This window comes from Myotis davidii, unplaced genomic scaffold (genome assembly GCF_000327345.1).
Source record: "Myotis davidii unplaced genomic scaffold, ASM32734v1 scaffold225, whole genome shotgun sequence".
NCBI classification, from domain to species: Eukaryota; Metazoa; Chordata; class Mammalia; order Chiroptera; family Vespertilionidae; genus Myotis; species Myotis davidii.
Window position 1 is genome coordinate 1074455 of NW_006296222.1, and position 5745 is coordinate 1080199.

Sequence of the window (5745 nt, forward strand, 5' to 3'; positions counted from 1 at the left end):
TTTGTAAACTGCCATGTAAATGATCATTATGGTATCATTGTGTTAATCCTGAGATTGGATGAGATCATCCAATTCTCCACCGATATTGATGCCACAAAAATGTATGAACAATATTATTAAGCCACATTATTGCTTTATGAAGGAGAAACTGGAGAGAGCACAGGGCACACTCTACTGGTTGACATTTCATTAGAATTGTCCCTGAAGACTATTCTGATGGTAAGGGGGGGAGCACTCCACTGTGCTATGAATAAGAGAAAATAAGCCAGAACTAGTAGTTCCAGCCTTTGAGGAGCATTCCATCTGGTTAGGACAAGACAGGAAAAGTGAGATCAAAAGTAAGTTTGCAGCCCTGGCCAGGTAGCTCAGTTGGTTAGACCATCATCTTGATATGCGAAGGCTGCAGTTTTAATCCCAGGTCAGGGCACACACAAGAATCAACCAATAAATGAATAAATAAGTGGAACAATCTCTCTCTCTCTCTCTCTCTCTCTCTCTCTCTCTCTCTCTCTCTCGTAAAGCAATAGATATATATGTATATTTAAATCAGTTTTCAAAAGAGAAGACATGCAAGATTTTTAATATTTACCTCTTGTGGTACATATCATGGTTTTAGTTTGTATAAAGCTCAGTGTATTACAACTTTCCATATTAAAATATGGAGAAATCTAAATAAAGTGTAGAAATTCAATGATTCCTGAGAAAGTTGAAGGGAGTATTCAAAATGCACAAATAATAAGAATGTATACTGAAGCTTATCAAAACAGAATCTATTAGTCATTATCTTTATCTGTGACTTTTACCCATGGAATAGCCATGACTCTTTGCCATATCCAGTGACAGAATCTTATTATAGATATTAGCTGTCCCTGAGATTGAAACTTAGCAGGACACTGAAGAAAGACTTAGAAATAGCTCAAGGAATAAAATTCCTTGGATTGATCAGAAAGCCTTTAAATTTAGTGGCCTGGGATGTCTGTCTTTACTCACCAGAAATAGAATAACAGAAAATAATGAGCAGAACAAAAGTAGTTAAAGACAACAGAAAAAAGAAAATGAGCTGTGCATTACCTGTCTCTTAAGAAAATGCCAGAATTCCAATCATCCTCTGGATTTCTGTAGCATCTTTTCCTACACTGTCCCATACAGGGATGACATAAACAAAGCATTCCAAGTGGGCGAGCACACTTCTAGGAGCTCAGTGAGTTATATATGTAGTAAAATGCATATTAACCCCTAGCATATAATTGCCTTGTATATAATGCAATGATAATGGCATAGGAAAGAAAGTTCTCAAAAATTCTTTGATGTCATGTTAATATGATACAGGTAAGTATGACAACATTTCCTGACAGGCTAAATTTACATAGATTCTGAAAATAAAATCCAAATTGACTTCAGAATGGAAAAGGATTAATGTCTACATAAATGTAATTTAAAGAAATCTATATATATAAAAGTCTAAGCAACTGTTCATCCAATATCTATGACACACACTGACTACCAGGTGGCATACACTCAACGCACAGGCATGGGAACATGGAACAGACTGATGAATCTCAGAGGGCAGGGGGGGAGAAGGGGGAGGACGAGAAGAGATTAACCAAAGATTTTATATGCATACTAGAGGCCCAGCACATGGATTCATGCACCAGTGGGGTCCCTTGGCCTGGCCTGCAGGGATTGGGCCAAAACCTGCAGTCTGACATCCCCCCAAGGGATGCAAGAGGGCATAGGCCAGGCTGAGGGACCCCACTGGTGCATGAATCCATGCACTGGGCCTCTAGTGTTTTATAAAGTAATAAAAAGTGTTTTCTCAAATTATAATATAACACATTTTAGATTTATGTTCAACACTGGCAATGATTTATTTATCCATGATAACCCTTAGGCAATAATAAAAAAAAACTTCTATTGTGTTTCTAGTCACTAGAATATATGCAACAATGCTATGCCTATATGACAAAAAAATACTTTAGTGTTAGTATATTAAAAATAATAACAGCCCTAGCTGGTTTGGCCCAGTGGATAGAATGTCAGCCTGCAGGGTCCTGGATTCCATTCCAGTCAAAGGCATCTATCTCAGTTGCAGGTTCAATCCTTAGACCCAGTTGGGGAGCATGCAGGAGGCAACCAATTGATGTATCTCTCACATCAATGTTTCTCTTCTCTGTCTCTCCCCTTCCCTTCCACTCTCTTTCTAAAAATCAACAGAAAAATATCCTCAGGTGAAGATTAAAAAATAAATAAAAAATATATAGAATAAAAGGTAAATCTCCTTTTAAAAATGAATAAAAATAAAAACAGTGTTCAAATTTACAACAGTATTGAGATGAGAATTCTAAGTAACCTAAATAGCTAGCTACCACTGACACTGTTGACCAATTCCCTATGTTTACTAAGAAATACACTATGGAGCTATGCATTTATACAAAAAATACATTTTCACAAATACATATATATTTGTGCATCTATTAAATACTTTGGCTTCAAATTTGTATACATTCTCTCACCCTATTGAGCTGGACTCATACATAAGCTCATTTCACTCTAGGAAAAAGATTTTGAGTCCAGTCCAACATGAACAAGAAATATAAGTTTTCTTACATCTGATCTCCTCTCGTGTTCCTATGTGTCCTTTCAAATGAGGGCCTATTCTTAGGCTGAATCTCATCACATTAATAAAATAGAAAGAGCACAATCAAAGAGGAGAGAGAATTTTTCAAAGCACACTTAATATTAATCTTATTTTTACAAAACTCTAACCACAACTGGTGGCCCCACCCTATCATTGATGAGTCTATTTCTATTATGTCTTTGTATCTATATATATAATCTATCTATCTATCTACCTAGAGAAATATGCTAATTAACCAGGATGCCATAACAGGTCGACCTGACAGGAGGAGGTTGAACACGCAGCATCGGGGGTGGGGCGGCAGGGGTCTCTGTGTGCCTGCACTGGGGGAGGGCCTGATAGCAGTGGCAGCTGCAGCTGCTTTAAGGGCTGGAGAGGGAGGCAGGGCTGGAGTGGCAGCAGTCATGGCTGCTGCGGGGCCCAGGGAGGGAGGCAGAGCTGAACCGGAGGGTGGGCGGCACTGTGCAATTTTGAATCTCGTGCTGCGCTCCTAGTACAATATAAGCATTATCTTTACTGTAAGGGAGAAGTGGCAAAAAGCCATCCTTAAATTTCTCTTGACAGTTATGACACTAAAATGGAGGATTGCATCTTGTGAACTAGTATTTGATGTAATGTTTTATTTTATTCCATATGAAAATTAGTAACATTTTAAACAATCTAAGCATATTTTTTAAAGTGTGTATGAAAAATGTGACACTAGAACTTTCCAAAGAATAGCATGAGTATTTGTTAAATGAATGCAAAAATAAATAAACTGTCTTCTGCCAGATCCAATTAAGTTCCTTCAGAATTTCTCAGGCCTAGAATAGGTGACTAATCAAGAGCCAAGTAAATAGAAATTCCAAAATGTCTCCTTCCTTATTTCACACACATTGGCCAAAACTTCCTTTATAGAAACAAACCTAAACAGCATTGTCAATCAACTACTTTCAGAGCTTAGCAAAAATTGCTTTCCATAGAACAACTAGCCTATTTGAGCAAAGTTGCTTCATTTCGTTTCACTTCATTTCAATGAAATTCACTTCACTTGCTTTAATCAATCCCATTATTTACAGTGATTTGAAAGCAGCTATCAAAACCACTGACCTCTTTCAAGGGTTATAATGTAAAGTATATAGCAATAGTCTATAAATATAGCATATTTCACAAAACTTGGTCTATGCTACTATCAAGCACTATGTTCAAAGGCACATTAGGCAATTATGAGCTTGTAGAATAATCTGTATTGTTTTGGATGATATGTGACTTACATACTTTTTATATATTACAGTGGGATCTAAATGTATTCTCATTCTCTGAATTTTTACATGGCTATACATTTTCAAAACACTCTCAAGAGAATTCATAGAACACCTATTTTCCATAAAAAATGAGTGATGCTTTAGCACCAAAAGAAAGATCATTCATCCTATTCTATAATTGTGTTAACTCTATCACACGTTTAATTTCATTTTTAAAAAATCTAACTGATTTATACTATGTATTCCTTTGTGTCAAATACCAATTCTGAGAACCTACGTATTTTAGTGGTACATCTATTATCTATTCAAGTGCAAAAGTCCTACAATTTTCTGAGAATCGGGCATCCAAAATTTGAGACATTTTTCAAATTTATACAAGAGGTATCATTACAAGCCGTTTATTTTTGACAGTGTTATCACATTTCTAGTGGTTATCTCGCCATGTACTGCATACATAATACATGTTTTTTGTTGTGTTTTTCAATTAGGCTATTGTAAGTACAAGCATCGATAAGAGTTTTCCCTTATATATTCACATTATTCCAAGAAATAGGCCATTTGATGATCCAACTGCTACTCAGTCTTAAGTTCAAGCATATATAATCTAGTACACTTGCCCAAGATTCAATCTAAACAGTAAAAGAAGAAAAATAAAAAAGGTTAACTTTCAGTTTAGGTGGTCATCACACCTTAATTTTTCCAAACCTTTATCATTTGCTCTAAAATTAAGAGCATCTGATTGGTTAAATATAGAGACAGTATAAAGATGTCCTCTAAAAGTAGATGCAGGCCCAGAGCAGGGCTAGTGGGACCAAAACTGAATTTCAGCGGCCCTCACTTGGATCCTTTTGGTCATTACAATTTGCAAAACAAATCATTTTAGGTAGCTGGGGATTCATAAACCCCTAAGCTGTTGGGACAAAGATTGGGTTAGAGCTTTTTTTTCAGTTTTACTGAGATTTGACATTCAGCACTGTACAAGTTTTAAGTACAGCATCATAACTTGGTTTACATATAATGGATAATTATTAACTACCATCCATCATCTCACATAGACATAAAAAAGAAAAAAAATGTTTTAAAAGGTTTTTCTTTGTGATGAGAACTTGGCGACTTAGCGACTTTCAAATATACTATACAGCAATGTTACTATAGTCATGTTATACATTACATCACCAGGACTTACTTATCTTATAAATGGAAATTTGTACCACTTGACAAAAGGGGAACTTTTAATCTCCTCAGAGAATGAGACAAATGCTTACCCTAAAGGAAAGGACAGGGTACCCAGATGTGTGAGGAAAGAGGTATTACCAGGTAAGGGTGTACAGAATGAAGTGGGACTATTGAGGACTAGTGAGAAAAACTCAAGTAAGCTTCAAAATTTGTTCACTTCATGAAGGTGCTGAAATCTTACTGAGAAAAAATACCATTCAAGCCAAAATAAAAACAAAAATGAAATCGAAGCTTGAATTTCTATGTGATGCATGGTTGACAAAGTAGATGAAGAACTGGGTTTTCATTATAGATCTCAGCAAGGGACCTACTGGAGAGGAAAGGGCAGCAGCTTTCCCTGTGGTGAAGAGAACTGACAGCAATAGCTGCTCACTGGTCATTTTGGAGGACAGGCATCTCTGTAAGGAGAAGGGATACCACCACTGCCTTCAGATGTGGCCCAGAGGCCATGTAGACTGTATGGAAAAGACAACATATGAAAGGCTTCAGATCTTTGAACTGAAGGCTTTGGTACAAGTTCCACAGGTACTGCTCTAGGACAAGAATAAAAAAAAACATTCATTTTTATTACTTTCATAATCTTATGTTGGAAAAATAATTTGATAAATAGCATGTATACTCTAATTC